The sequence below is a fragment of the Phodopus roborovskii genome, unplaced genomic scaffold (genome assembly GCF_943737965.1).
Source record: "Phodopus roborovskii unplaced genomic scaffold, PHOROB, whole genome shotgun sequence".
In the NCBI taxonomy this organism is placed as follows: Eukaryota; Metazoa; Chordata; class Mammalia; order Rodentia; family Cricetidae; genus Phodopus; species Phodopus roborovskii.
The window spans coordinates 15,479,706-15,496,012 of record NW_026126517.1 but is presented as its reverse complement, the minus strand read 5'-3'; the positions used below and the strand labels follow the sequence as shown (position 1 = coordinate 15,496,012).

At 44.2% G+C, this 16,307-nt stretch overlaps 1 protein-coding gene across 1 annotated transcript in view; it reads left to right on the top strand.

Moving 5' to 3' along the window:
- Positions 1-16,307, top strand: part of Pknox2 (PBX/knotted 1 homeobox 2) — a 260,987-nt gene that overhangs the window by 58,423 nt on the left and 186,257 nt on the right. The window contains exon 2 of the mRNA XM_051197087.1: positions 10,138-10,207. The gene's annotated coding sequence lies outside the window, so the exon portion shown is untranslated. The remainder of the gene's footprint in view (positions 1-10,137; positions 10,208-16,307) is intronic.

Below are 16,307 nucleotides of genomic sequence, written 5' to 3'. Positions count from 1 at the left end.
TGTTGTCACGTATATCTCTTGCACCATTATGTACATCTACCCATGTTAGTCAGCTGTGTGTCACTGTAACACACTAGAGAAAATAGTCTCAGTAAAAGGTAATGCTTATTTTGACTCCTAGATTTAGAGATTTTAGTCCACGGCAAGTGGCCCCTTTGCTTTGCACTGTGTTGATGCGGTGGGTGTATCGTGGTGGGAATGTGTGATGATAAAGGCCTGCTTACTGAATCGTGGCAAAGATGGAGAGGAAAGGACAGGGTCCCAGCATCTCTTTCAAGGACCTAACTTCCTTCAGGAGGAACATCCTCCTTCCAAGTTCCATCATCTCTCAGTATGTCAGTGGTTGTGCAGAACCAGCCTGTCTCTATCTTAGGCTTAAAGCCATCTTATGCTAAAGACAAACTAGGTTCACTCCTGCTTTTGATTAAATCCCTGTTTCTTCAGGTCTTGGCTGTGCCCCACCTGTAACTTTAACCTCAAATGGTTCTGTATTGCCTGTTCCAGGAATGGCAATCATGTCTTTGTTTCAAAGAGTTGTTTATAACCATCTTGCAACGCTACTTTTGTTTCAGAAAGTTATGTGACCACCCTTATTATGATTTCTTGTTGACTATCTTGCTAAGCCTACCTTGCAACCATATCTTTGTTTCAGGAGGGACTGACCTGTGCTTATGTTGTTCTGTAACTCCACCTATTTTGCCTTCCAAATCCCCCATGTGGAAACCTATACCCCTGAGCTGTAAAAGCCTTGTCTTCTTCATACCCAATGCTGACTGACCTCTTGAACCCCTCTTTAGGGAGAGACAGCTGTAACGTGAAAAAATAAGGATGGGGGAAAGCAGGCTGAATAGATGTTTATTCAGGGAGAAATAACTTACAACAGAGACAGATGAACACCAGCAGTTTCCAGTCCCAAGGATGCCTCTGGATGCTCTCATTCCAGGAAGCAAGAGCTAGCTCCAGGGTTCCCAACCCCAGTCCTACTAGTTCTTCCACCTCTAGCTCCACCCCCAAGTGGGCGTGGTCAGTGCCCCCCCCCGTGCGGGGAGGAGTGAATATCTCAATACACAGCTGTGTACATGAATAAAAAGCTTTCCTTAATCAGTTGCTTGCTTTAATTAATTTGACCATGATGATTAGGGTTGGTGGCTTTGCTCTTCCCATCTTTGGGATTAACAGTTGGTAACCAAGTTTTTAACTCTGGATCTTTGGGGAGATTTTTCAGATCCAAACTATAGCAGCCACATGTCGTTTTTCCCTTATTTTGTTGATGCTTCCACTTCTTGGCTATTATAGCTAAAGGAACCATACATGAACCTGGGTGTGGCTCCAACCCTTCCCATGGCCATTGAAGATTGTCCCTGGATCCTAGTTGGCCACTCATTCATTCAGTTTGATCTTAGCCAAGCCACAAAACCTTGTGTGCATTGGTTTTATCACTCATAGTAGAAGTGAGTTGATAACTCAAGTACTACCCCCAGGAGCCACCTGTGACTGTCTGACTCTTGACATGAACACGATTGAGTCTGGAGATTGAGTTTTGCATTGTGTCTTATTTTAATTAATTAATTAGCATTTGTCTGTAAAGAGCCGCAGGTGGTGGCCAATGTCTACCTGACAGTACTGTGTGTCTGTACAGGATGAAGATGAGATCTGCAGAAATCCAGTAGACAGGAAGTACTCAGTGTCAGGCACTTAGTAAGCACTCAATAAGTGCGTGCTATTATTAGGCATTCTGTGTCTTGCTTTCCAGCCCACCACACCCGAGGGCCCTCAACAACGCCCCGCCCCACGCTAGCTGTCCTGAGTCACCTGCGGGAGGGAGGGAAGGTGTTACTGCGGTGGTGCATGTCAGTAATGAGCCTTGCACTGAATGTTTCTGGTCTGCTACTTTCCCTGGAGGGTCATGTGAGCCAGAGTGGTATGTGGCCTGCTTTGCAAGTGATTAACATGGTGTAAGCAATCTGCATAGAGAGAGAAAAAAACCCTCCGTTGGTATTCCATTATTCTATTAGAGTTTCAGAGCTGGGATTAAGTGGACATGATTTCTTCCTATGGGCCATTAATTTTGTTTTATTGCTGGTCTGATGGCCATTACCCTTTTTTGCCAATGCATTCCCCCATTAGGTTTGTACAATTAACAAAATATGTGCTGTTAGGGCTTTGATAGGAAGAGTGGGATAGAAATAAAGGGAGGGGTGCAGCTGCCGCAGAGGGGGTGGATAGGAGACTCTAGAGCTAGGGCTTGAACTCAGGAGTGGGGTGGGGTGGGGTGGGAGAAAGTCTCTAGAGCACTAGCCTCAGGCCACTGGCATTCCTGGAAAGCTTCTGAACGCCCTTCCTGGCTCATGCCCCGTAGCCAGAGAGTGGAGGAAGCAAGAGTGGAGCACTCTCTGGGTCCAAGTGGGAGCACGGCTGGCACTCCCTTAGTCCTCCTTCAGCGTCTAGTTGGATCCAGCACAGGTGAGAACATACTGTGCTGCCCCACCTGCCCCACTCTATCACCTGGCACCTGAAACTCCTCCACAGACAACAGAAGTTAGTCTTCAGTTACCTGGCCCTGTGACAAAGGAGACTTCTGGTGGTGCTTGCTTTCTTTTTAGGTAACAAACAGGAGGACTTGTGCCCAGTAAAATTTTAGAGGTGACTGATCTCTGATGCCAGTCAGTGGATGAGCAGGATTGACATAGCTAAATCATCTTTTTTTTTTTTATTCCCCGCCCCTTTTGGTGAAGTTAGAAATGAGCACATTTAAACTTGCAGTTTCCCAAATGTTTCAGTGTTGTCAGGATTTAGAAAAAAAACAATAGATACTGCATCTTGGAATGGGTTTAAAGCAAGGTAGATGTGATCTCATTTTTGTTTCAAAAAGATCTCTAAGAATGGGAAGGGGTGGGTGGGCAAGATCAGGGGGAATCTGGGACCAGGAGGCCAACTGGGAGTCTGGTGAAGGAAAGTAAGACACAGCGTGAGTAGAGGAGCTGAACTAACTGATGGAGATAGCAGGCCCTAGGTCTTGTCTTTGTGCTGCAGAGGGTGTCCCCAGGGTCAGGGTAACTTGCTCTGGAAGCAGGCCTTCCACTGGTTACACTCTGCAAAGTCTAGGCTGGTCTGTGAGGTCACATGGCTCAGTATAGGTAGGTCTTCCCTCTGGGATCAGAGAGCAAATCACAGGCTTCCATGAAATGTTCAGAAGTCAGAGCATCTCTGATTCCTTCTTCCTTATAGCTCAGAGATAGAGTTAGGCTACCAGTGTTAAGATTCCATATAGAGTTGCAGATTCACACCTACATATACAAGTACAGGCTCAAAATTAGAGGGTGTCAGGAATTTTATCTAGGGACCACATGCAGATACCTGTGACCCAAAGAACCAAGCATGTGGTGTGGAAGTTGAATCTATGTCTACCAGGCTCAGAGGAAAGTTATCCAATGTCCTCAGTGTCAATGAGTAAGACTTTCAAGTCCTGTATGCTTAGTTCCAAGCAATGATATGTTTGTTCACTCAGCTATCATGTCATGTGGAACCTGTTGCCATGGGCTACAGTACCTGAATGGCAGTCTCATAGGGCAAATACAATCACTGACAGAATATCATCCATGACAGGTGTAACAGTGTGGGGACTCTGGCGTTATAGCAGTGGGACACAGGATGTGTCATCTGAAGTCATTGACTTCACTTAATAGGTATCTCCATGAATGTCTTGCCCATCTAAGGTTTTTTACTCAGTTGTTTCCCTTTTGGGAGGTTTGCTCATATGCCTATAAAAGCTTTCAGAGAAGAGGAGCCTCCAGGGACACTGCTGGCACCCAAGAGGGGCTTCTTACAGATTTGATCTCAAAGGCCTGGCTTGATCAAGAACAGGAAAGTTCTGGGCAGTTAATGAGTGTAGATCACCAGTCTTCTGCATTTGCCTGTCTTTCTTTTTCCCACTCAGTTGCTTCCAGTTCCTTTTAGACACCAAATAACATCAATAATCCTATTAAGTTATTAATATTGTCCAAGTCATTCAATCAATGTGGTGCATGCATTATCTCATTTGTTGTTGTTTCCAGTGTCCTATTCCTTTTAGAGATGTGAAGACTGAGATTGAGAGAGGCTAAGGTCAAAAAGTTAATGGGCCCCACCCAGCTTGAACCCCACATATCTGACCCCAACATCTTTACTATTAGTTACAATTACACTCTGAGACCCTTTAGGAAGAGATTTAGCACTTACCCTGGAGATTAATAAGGACCATCTCATGTCTAGATGTTGGAAGAATTTTGTTTTAAGGATTTATAATTTTCTAATAGGGAAATTGAGGCATAAAGTGGTTAATGGCCCTTCTCCAAGATCAAGCAGTAAGATAATTGCATAGTCAGCATGAATCCACATGACTAGCTTGGACTACTCTTGGCAATATGTATAGGACCATGGCTTGCTTAGGACAACATCATCTCTTTCATCCTTCTAACTTACCTGGGTATGCCACACAGGTGGCTGCATAGCTGTCTGAGGATGCAAAATCAAGTTCTGGAAGTACTTCCAGGGGAAGTTTTCTTCTTTCCTTCACCTCACATCTTTTCCCAAACAAACATGAACATTCAACAACTTCCTTTCATTTACCATTTTGCAAATTCCTTCATGTCTATAAACAATGAATGATCAATTACATTTATGATTCTATATCATAAATTGTCATATTTACTACATGGCTGAATGCCTTTGACATGGTATTTGCCTGCTGAGATCCCACAGTGTTAGCTTTGGAAGGCTCTAACATATCATGAACATGGATGCAGGCATGATGGTTCCCCCTTGGTGGAAGGAGTGAAAGACAAGGAAAGCATGGAGAAATTGTGTTTGGGGGGTGGCAGAGACAGAGGACAGAAATGGAGAGACAGAGACAGGTAGAGGTACCAAGATGGAGACAAAGTCAGATAGGTGGAGACATGAGGGACAGAATGCATGTCCCTTACATACCTAACACAGAAGCAATCTCCAATCAGTAACCACTTGCAAATGAACACTTAAGTTTCCTCCAAGGGAGTCTCACTGGAGGAACAAACTATTCTTAAGGGTAGGCTGCATGCCCAGCAGTTAATGGCCATCAGGAAACAAACTCAATGGCATTTTTGAAGGTTCCTTGTCTCATAATGTTTTATCAGGGCCTTTTTGTTTCTTTCATTTTAAAAAATTTTTAGCATATTTTATTTACATATATACTTAATTTCCCCCCCTCATTTTCCTCCACAGTTTCTTTGCATCTATATGTTGTGGCTTTCAATTTTGTGTTTTTTATGGGATTCCTGAGTGTGTGGATGAATGGGTCTCCCCATCTTTATGTTTCTGATGTGTTTTCTCGCACTCTTTTCTTTTCTTTTTTTGGGGGGGGGTTTCATTCTATCCCAATATGTTAGCATTTGTTTTATCTAATTTTTATTTTATTATTATCCCTTAGAAGTCTGTTTGTTTTCTAATGAGAGACAGAAAGGGGGCAGACCTGGATGGGAGGGGAGGTTAGAAGGACCTGGGAGGAATAGAGGGAGAAGCCATAATCAGGCTATACTACAGATGATTTAAAATCTATTTCAATGGGAGGAGGAGAAAAGAAACAAGTTGAGTTTTAAAAAAAATGAAAAGAAAGAGGGACAGAAAATTTAAAAAGAGAGACAGAGACAGATAAAGAGAGAGACAGACACTTAGAGACAGTGGAAACAGATGGAGATGAGGGGAAAAGAGAATGGGACTTAAGATATTTATATTGATTCTTTGAGAATTTGATGCACTGTATTTTGGTCATATACACCTCTCAGCTCCTCCCAAATCTACCCTCTCTGCCTTCACCTCCCTATGGACCTCTTCTCTTCTTTTTCTCCCATGGAGTTCAGATTGGGAGGGAATGTGGTCAGGCTTCGGGGGGGGGGGGGGGTCACATGATTAAACAAAGTTGACTCTTCTCGCAGAAACTATCAAATGCCAATAGTTTGTTTCTCAGCTAGGGGGTGGATTTCATGCCCATCTTCCCTTCTCCATGCCTTGACTTTGCCCAGCTGGAGCTCTGCAGGCCTTGTGCACGCTGTCACGACTGCAGAGAGTTCATATGTGCAGCTGCCCTGTTGTGCGAGGACGCGATCTGGATGATACTTTAGTCATTCAGCTCAAGGAGTTGCCCTTACTAATTCTAAGGTATTTGCTTTGCTTTTGTAAGTTGAATTGTGTTATGAGATGATGGTTAGAAGTGGTATGATTAATATTTTATCAAAATATGACTTATCAGGGCTTTTATGATAGCTCATTGGTTAAGAACACTGGCTGTACAGCCATGAAGACCTAGGTTCAGATCCTGGCACTCAAATAACTAGCTTGTCATGATCTTGCATGAGCCTGTAACCCCATTGCTGGGGGTGGGAGTGGAGAGAGGCAGATGCTGGGGCTTTCAGACTACCAGCCCAGTCAAAAACCATGAGTTCTGGGTTTGATGGGAAATTCTGTTTTGAAGGACTAAGTTTCAGTGTGATAGGGTAGATACCTGAAGTCCTCCTCTGGCTTCTGCATTTGTGTATACCTGCATACACACACACACACACACACACACACACACACACACACACACACACACAGGGGGTGGATAGAGAGAGGTGCTACACCCACACAATACATGCTCACAGAAATTAGAAATACTGTTTTAAACACACACACACACACACACTCAAATGTGTGTGCACTTTTTTTTTTTTTTTGCCAATGGCTGGAGGCCAAATCTGGGACACCATTCCTTGGCACCACTTTTTATCTAGTGCAGGAAGCTCCTTTAGTGCTGTGAGTCACTATTTGGAGTGAATCCTTATTCATTTCTGAGTGTTTCTCATTATTAGAGAATCCCTTGTTATGTGAAGACTAGCTTCCTCTAGAATCTTTTGATTAGTCCTAAGCCTACCTTCTAGGATAATGCAATCAGTCCCTCTTCCATGGTTTCTTTATATAGTTGGCAGTCTACCATGAGGAAGAGGGATCAGGTTGTTTTAGGCAATGGTATTCCTAACTCTGTTACCAGTGGGCACTACTAAGAGGGACAAAAGGCAGATCCAGGGACTCCTCTGTCTTCTACCTCCCAGCCTCTTCCTGATGAAAAGAATGCAATAATAGCTGGTGCTCAGTGGGTACTCATTTTGTATGGGTCACTACTCTAATACACCTTCGGTTGTATGGCACCTCGTAGTCCTCACAGCTACTCTGAGAAGTCAGGATTTAATTAGTCCTATTTTAAACATGAAAAACGAAGGCCCAGAGGGGTTCAGGAACTTGCCCGTGATCAAGTTTGAATTGAAACATGTATGCCCTGTAACCACTAGACTTTAACCACTAAACGTATTTTTTCCTATTTCTTTTGCTCAACCATGTCAAAGTTCTTAAAATACTATGGCATTACAGCATACAGAACTAATATGAGCTGCTAAGTCCAGAAGGACATCACCCATGCCTCAGCCAGACACTGTACAGCTATTAAGATCACATTTAACAACTTTGGCAGCATCAACAGCATATCCTGAGCTTGCACTGAACTCAAATGACCCAAGGTTCTTCTGTTGTTGTTTTCTGAACTAATTCTATCCATTCTAGCTTTGCAACTGATTTTTTTTTAAGTATAAGAGCCCAGTTTTATGTACATATACTTGTCAAATCATTTTCTGGAGTTTTATTAAGAAAATGGATTTGCGTGTGGACACAGAGTGTAATTTGATGGTTTCAAGTAATGAGATTGTGGGCAATTTTGCCTCTGACTTTCAAAATTATTTCATTTGTGGTTGTCATGATGTTGGTGTGCAAGAAATAAAAGCTGGTGATGAAAAAATGAATGGTCTAGTTTAGACCACCCATATAGCTTGTTCAGTACTTTATAGCAATCTGGATTTTGATCCTCTAGCATAGAAGCTTCCTTCTTGGCTTTGCATTGTGTGCAGATGAAAAGTTATCTTTATCTTCTCTTTTTGTTTGTTTTTCGAAACAGGGTTTCTCTGTATTGCTTTGGAGCCTGTCCTGGAACTAGCTCTGTAGACAGGCTGACCTCAAATTCACAGAGATCCGCCTGCCATTGCCTCCCGAGTGCTGGGACTAAAGGTGTGCGCCACCAACGCCCAGCTCAGCTTTATCTTCTAAGTTGTTGGTTTCTCTGGTGGACCATGCCCAAGGGTTGGGAAAGAGCACACTGTCACATTTAGTAGACTGGAGAAACTGTGTCCGCAGTTCATGCCGTGCTCAGAAATCATGTGCAAGGATGTAAGAAGAATGCATATTAGAGGTCACTGCCAACTAACAGCTGGCTCTTGGTTGCTCTTATAGATTCTGGTTGGAGTGAACAATGTCCATCATTCAACGTTTCAGCAGATACTTACTGGGCATCTGACCCATTTGAGGCACTCTGCTACACTCTAGGAACATAAAGACACACAAATGTATTTCCTTTACCCAGTGATATACAGTCTAGTGGTACGGTCTACTTCACGGGAGACCTGCATGAACTATGACCATGAATATGATGCAGCCTTTGGTAAACAGCCACAGAAGAGCCTCTGTCTAGAGAGTAGTGTGGATAAGAGGGACAATTTATTTCCATGTGTGCATCTCACTATATTCCATGCCTGAGTCTAGTTGAAGTTCTACCTTATCCCAAGATGCTGCTGTTGTCTTAGTTAAAGGTTAAATGTCCAAGTAAGTGGGAGAGGGGCACTGTGTCCTACCATTTCCTTACCAAAACAGTCTTCATCAACTCTAGGAGCTCTGGTCTTTCTTGCCTGATCCGCGAGTCCTGGATGGTTTCTACCATTGTACTTGCTTGGCATCTTTTCTTTCTGTAGAATCCCCCAGGCAGAGAAACCATGACCCTCTCCCAGGGCCCACCACTCTTCTCCCTTCTTGTCTTTCCTTAGATCACCTTCCTTTTTAGGCACATCCTCATGTTAATCAGCTTTTCATCACTATTACAAAAGATCATAGATAATCAATTTGTAGAAAGGAAAGGTTAGTTTGGGCTCTTAGTTTTGGAGGGTCTAGTCCATAGCTGATTGGCCAAATTACTTTGTGTGTATGACAAGGCATGTTCTGGTAGAAGCATGCAGTAGAGTAAAATTGCTTACCTTATGGCTGAAGAGCAGAAGGTACAAAGGGAGAAACTGGGGGCCATACAATCCACTTCAAGGCCATTCAGTGTTGTAAATACTTCCCACTAGGCTCTACCTCTCCAGGGTTGGGCCATCTAATAGTGCCACTCTGGCAACCAAGCTTTTGACACACAAGCCTTTGGGAGACATTTAAGTCCAAACGTTCCATGGTTGACACCCTCTCCCTCCCACCAGCCGAGCCATGCCTATTCTAGTCTTCAGACTCATAACCTACCTCCCATGGAACTTCCCTCCAGTGCTTCAACCCCTGCCAACCTCATTTCATTGTGGAGAGCGAATGATGTTCTCCTCCAGAACTTAGCACAACTCTTTGTACTGTGGTGTCTCTTTCTGGTACTCCTTCATGAGGGCAATCTTACTTCCCCAGTGAGATGGTGGCAACATTTTTAAAACAAGACCCAATGATCCTGTTCCTGTGTACTCTGTACATGTAGAACATGAAGCATACACCCAATAAACGTATGCTTCTATTTTCAAAACAATATCTTATCTGAAAAGAAAATTTAAAATAGATTTTTTTTCCCTAAACTGTTCCCATCATTCTTCTCTATGCATTTTCCTTCTTACTCAACTGGGACTTTCTACCTTAAGTTCCTCCTGTTGGGAAAGGGAAATGATATAATTATATTATAGTCTCAAATTTTTTAAAAATGAAAAAAGTTCCTCCTGTTGCAAGACTTTCATCTTCTCACCATGAACAATGGGGCCCCTGTCACACTTCAGCCTTTTGTAAGGGCTCTCAGCTCTGTCCCCCTGCATGTGGTCTCCCCCTGCATGGGGTCTTCCACCATGTGAAAACTTCCAGTCCTTTTTTTTTCTCCCCTCTGTGGGCACGGGGCTGCTATCCCCAGCTTTGCTGTTTAGCAGGCTCACCCCTGGGTCTACCCCATGCCTACCCTGCTTACTACCTTACCCCCTGCCCACTCCAGCAGAATCTTACACAGTCTATAATGGTATCTCCTTTTATTGGCAGATGAAGCCTGGAACAAGACTTTAAGGCTTTTTGTCCTCCATGCTGCTCACGAGAAAAGAGGCCCCAAACTGTAAGTAACTTTGATTGGCGCTTTCCACACTGACCCCATAAAGTTATGGGTTCAGGACCATCCCTAAGCCTGGTTGTTAACTGCTGCACATTGTGGAAGAACACCCTGAACAGTGAACCAGTGGGAATGTAAAATACAGTGGGGCTCTAATTAGATTATGTCTGCATGTGACAAAGAGGCTCTGTACTATGACATTCTATTTAATTAGACTGCATTGATTGGACATAAAGGTAGTTGATATGTTACTTGTATCATGAGTGCTAGAAAAGGAAGCTACTGATTTGCAAGGTCAACCTGATCCTCAACCACATTTGTCTGTGGCCTGAGCAGGGGTGTAGGGAAGAATGGATGGCATCGGGCCCTGATCTAGGCCAAGTTCATAGCTTTCTTTTGTGGTTGGTTATTTCTGGAGATATACAAGAAGAGAAAAGGAAATACTGCTGATCACTTCCTTCAGCACTCGATGGCTTCACCTCATCTGAGGCTGCTGGGCTCAGTGTGGGCTCACCACACTCGGCATCAATCTGCCCACTTGTAGGACCTGGCCAAAGCTCCCCTGCCCACCATTTCTTGGTACCCTCAGCTCAATGTGACTGCTTCCTTCTGTAGTGCTGCCACACTGGCCACTCCTCTGGCTTGTGCTCCCTCCAGCAGGGCATGAGCTCCTGGTGGCGGCAGTGGCAGCACTGGGACTCACCTTCTTCCTAGCTGTCAGTTGATGAGTGTTAGCAAGTGACTGGGTTACCCTGGGCGGGCATAAAGACTTCTCTACTTTGCTTCAGGGGCTACCTGAGGCTGAGGTACTACTTCTGCGACTTTGATAGTACATTGGCTTTCAACCAGTCCATGGAATTATAAATGATTAACCGTTATCAGTGCACATCTTCACCTCTGTGTAAAAATAGATTGACTGTAATGAGCGTTTGAATAAATCATAAGAATGGCCGACTTGCGATCGGCTAACATCCTGCCGATGGCTGCCCGGTGAGTGAGCAGGGCGCCGGTCCTCTGCCTAATGGGCTGCAATTCAGTGCTGGTTGCCTGAGTGAGTGATTGACGGGCCTTTGCTCCCAGGGTACCTCCTCTGAAACCCTGGCTCTGGAGTGGTCGAATCCCCAGGCTGAAGGGGTGGGGACGGGTGCCTTTCTCCATCCTGTTCCAGGAAAGCCTGCCTAGAACTGGGGATAGGGATGTGGGTGTGGATGTGGGTGGGGGAGCTGGAGTAGAAGATAATGACCTCTGTGAGAATTGATGTCTGCTCATACCGGAGGTTACTGGGACCTCATAAGTCAAGACAAGTGTAAGGAGCAAGCTGAGCGTGAACCTTAATGAGAGCTGAGAGTAGGAGAGAAATTGGTCTGTGTCTTCCCTCCCCATTGTGGAGAGAAGTCGGGCATTCTGAGCACTGGGCCACCGAAACCCAGGCAAAGCTCCCTCAATTTTGGACCTATAGTGAGGAACCTAAGATCAGGTCCAGGGCTCTTTGATGGGCAAGAGTCAAAGGTTTTTCAGGTAATAGTTGCCCAAGCCACCTCAGGTGTGAGGATTCCACCCTTTGAAGAGGAAGATAGAAGAGGAGAGAGAGAGCAGGCACAAAGTGACAAGGACAAGATAAGAAAGTCTCAAGTTTACAAGGTAATTCAGAGGAGTCCAGTGACAGCTGAATTTGCATGGACTTCATGGAAATTATGCTGGATTTGCTGGAAACAATAGGGAGGGTTCTTGGTTATTAGGCTTTGTAACAAACTGACACACAAACATAGTAGCTGAATATTTGTTCTACCCAAATATTCTGAGTCAGGAATTTATATAGAACATGGTGAGGACAGCTTGTCTCTGTCTACAAGTATGGGATTTCCATTAAGGCAACTCGAGAGCTGTGTGGTATTACCACCACAGGCTTGTTCCCTCAGAATTCTGGGCTTTGATACTAGCTTTTGACTGAGACCTGTCAGTTGACTGTCATGTCAGTTGGCCTTCCCATGTGATCTTCACTTCTTACACTATGGTGGCTAAATCCCAAGGTGAAGCTGCCTGAGGGAGAGTCAAAGCCAGGTGGAATCTTTATTGCCTTTCATGACCTGCTCCATAAAGTCAAGTGGCACTTCATTCTGTCCATAACAACAGGCACAAGTGTCCACAATCCTCTCTGCCTCTCAGCAGTGTCAATATCCTGTTAAAAGGAGTAAGCGTGAGGTGTGTGTGGTACATGTGTATGTGCCTACACACATCCTTCTATCCATGCCTCTGTGTTTACGGGGGGAGGGGGAGAGGAGGGAGGGAGATTCTGGACCCTCTGAAGAGCCCCAAATCCAAAGATGTAGGTGCAGATACTGGCAGGCATTGTATTTACAGGAAGCCTATGCATGTCTTCCCACATACTTGAAATCATCTCTAGCTTATACAACTGAACACAATGTAAATGCTGTAAGTAGTTGCTAATACTATGTTGTCTAGGGAATAATAGGAAGCAAGAATGTCTGTACTTGTTCATTACAGATACTTTATTAAATAGTTCCTATCTGTAATTAATTGAATCTTCAATATGACCTATAGATATGGAAGCCATTGTATGCTGTCGCACTTATTTTTGGAAACCACAGCCTGCTATAACTGCTTTTAGCCTAGTACAGTGGGCCTCACCTATTCCTCAGGACAATTGAAACTGACCCTTCCTGAGGAGATTATGTGTTCTGTACAGTCTAGAGAATGATCTATGGTAGCTGCACTTTCAGTTTTGAATGAATGAGTTTATTAAGTAGATAGCAAACAAAAGATAAAGGAATAATACTGAGTAGCAATAGAAGCAGCAGACAGCAAAAAAAAAAAAAAAAAAAAAAAAAAATATCAGATCAGGTGGTAGAGGTAATTGGAGTATCCCAATTGAGAGCACAAACAAAATGTAATATCATCACATCAGGGACATACAAACATCCAGCAGAAACTGACTGGGAAAGCCCCACTGAGACAGCTAGCTCAAGCTCACAACTGAGAGAATCAATGGTCCCCTCAATTGAGACTTCAAATAAAGGAACAAATAACAGCAGAAAGATGATGTCATCAATTCAGGTACTTACAATCATCCAAAAGAAACCAACTGGGGAAGTTGAAGCAGTCAAATGGAGTTCCCAGTTGAGCTTGCCACCCATGGGTTAACTTCTCATGGCTGAATTTCTGGCCCTGTGTTCCTGCTGGAGGCATTTTTACATTATGGGATAAACAGTAGTAGCCTCCTTTGGAAATGGTTTACCTTCAAGCTCTTCTCAAGGGCACAGTGTTTTTAATACCTTAGCTGCTTACTGTTTTGCTTTCTCCATGTCACAGAACTGGAAGGCCAGCCTGATTCAGAACAGGGGTTTTTAGAGGACACTTCACATAAACATGTTTGGATTTGAAGTGTGTTAAGGGACAACCTTGCTTCCAGAGCCTGCTTCTCGGAGAGTGTAAACAATGCATGACAATTCACCACCATAACATACATTGCATCCTGGAAAGAAACCATAGCCTTGGAAACCCCTCCAAGCCAAGCTCAGCTTCTTCCCAGGCAGGGAGTGGTAGTATTGGGAGGTCCTGTGCTGGGTGAAACTGTGACCTCGTGGTCCATACCAGGCAGGATGTGGGTTTATAGTCCACAGCTTGAAATCTTGTATCTAGGGGATTCCAGACCTGTAAACAAGAACTGTGCAAGTTTGGACCCTTTGCTCACATTACCTCTTCCCATATTGCCATTGTCATGACCACCAAAGCTAGGGTGGGTTCCAGGCAAAGCTCAGAACTTAAAAGACTACAAGGGACGTGATGGGGTTGGGGAATCCTACATACCAACTTCTCCTTGGTCCTCCAAGTCCTCTGCTGGTCACATACTCTGACCTGGGAGCCTGTACCCTTAAGGACGGACGGCTCTCATTCCTTTCCCATGCCTGATATGATGCTGCTACATTTTGAAGAGAATCTGAGTGCTCTGGCTGATTTATTGGGGCTTAAGGGATAAAAACAAATCCCCAAGTCACCCAAGAGTAGAAACAGAACCAGTCCATCTTACAAGGGCTGACACTTGGGAACTGCTTGTGCCAGGAGCTAGGCAGGGAAGAGAAGGGGTAAGCAGTCTTAGTCTTGATGAAAAGGTACCAGGGTTTGGCTTTCTTCCACATGAAGTCAAATTTAGTATTAGTAAGCAATGCTTGCTGAGTGTTTACTGTATACTGGGCACTGTGCTAAGCCCTCGGGGCACATTTCTTCATCACACTGTACTTCATGGGAGTCCGTTATTAGCTCTGTATGTACAATGAAGAGAAGGCCCAGAGGACACAGGAAGTGCCATAGGAAAGAAGGCTGGGGCACAGTTGTAATTCAACCTAGAACCTGATTATTGGTCAGTGTATATTGTATGCCTGTATAGAAATCACTGAACTCCCTTTAATAATGTATAATTATTATGTTAACAAAATCTAATTTAAAGGAAAGAGCCTCAGTTTACTCCTCTAACAAGAGAATGTCTGATGACATTCTCCCCAGTGTTACCTTCAGTATTCAGGTGGGCCCACACTATGAAGATGGTCTGGCATGAAGGTATGGAATAGTTTCCTCTCCCCACTCCCTCCACCCCCCTCATAATGTCTAGGTCAGGAAACCTCTTAAATCTGGGCAGTTAAAGGAATCACATTGTATCCACTCCCTACTGTGGGGAAACCAGATGTGAATACTCTGGAGTCATTCTTGACACACAGTGCTCAGCGGTGATTTTGCCATTCATTTATTCAGTAAATAAATTTAAAAAAAAGAAAAGACAGACACTAGAAAGAAAGGACACTCTTTTCCATTGCTTCTGAGAGATGGTCAAGAATCTTGCCTTTAACTGTACTTGCCATAAAGTTCACTCATAAACTATTGATATTTTAATAATACACATTAGCATCTTGCCCTTTGACAAATGAATATTGAATGAGCAATAAAGAGGCAAAAGAGTATCCAGGTGTACAGCTTTGGAAAAGCTGGAGTGCTGGGTGATTGTCCAAGGTAACACGGCTCTCCTGGAGACCTTGTAACTCGCCCCTCTTTCCAAGGACCCTCAGAGAGGGCCTTTCAGGGAACTCAGACTCCATCCAGAGCAGCCTCATCAGAGACAGGTTTTGTCTTCCTGTTTTTTCTTCCCCTGGGTTGGGGGGCTTATTAAAGAGCTGATAGGAATTGATCTTAATCCTCAGTGAAGTACCTGGCTTGGACCTCCCATTGTTTTTGATTAAAGATGCAGTTTTACCTTTCTTCTCCAAAATCACAAGTCTGAAGCAAATGGGCACAGTTTTATGCACTTTTATTCTCAATCAGTGAGGCAGAAGCAGGCAAATCTCTGTGTGTCTGAAGCCAGCCTGATCTACACAGCTGTTTCCAAGCTATGGATGAAGCAATGATCATATATATACAGGTACGCTTACTCAAAAATACTTTTTAGAAAGAAGTCTACAGCCAACCTACAAGTCTACAGTAGACAATTGGCCTAAATTAGAACACAGACCAGCTTTCCCCTCCCTGCTGTTACTGTACCAGGTCCTTTTGGAATATCGCCCGTGCGTGCGTGCGTGCGTGCGTGCGTGCGTGCGTGCGTGCGTGTGTGTGTGTGTGTGTGTGTGTGTGTGTGTGTGTGTATTGAGAGGGATGTTGTGGTGGGGGTGCTGAATCAAGTTTGTAGGATAGAATTCCCTTCTTCCTCCTTTTAGCATCTGCCTCCAGCCCCACTCTCTCAGCCTCCAGTGTCCTGTGGCCTTCCGTGGGTTGGAGTGTATAGAGAGCAGTGACAGGGTCTCTGCATAGGTCCAGCTTAATTGGTGTGATTTAATGGTGATTTTTGGCGGATTCAGATTTATATGGCTTTCTGAGCTGCAAATCTGCTTTCTAAATGTAGAATTTTTGTGGAGTGGTAAAAAATAATGGCTGTTCTGTGATTCCTGCCTCCCAAGCTAGGAGATTGCAATTTACATTATGCAAATAGACATTATGCAATCAAGGCACTTTAGCGGGAATCTGGCAGCAGAGAGGCCGCTGATGAGATGCCGAGGTCTGCAGCCCTAACCGGAGGGGCCCTGGGTAGAGCAGAAATGAAGTG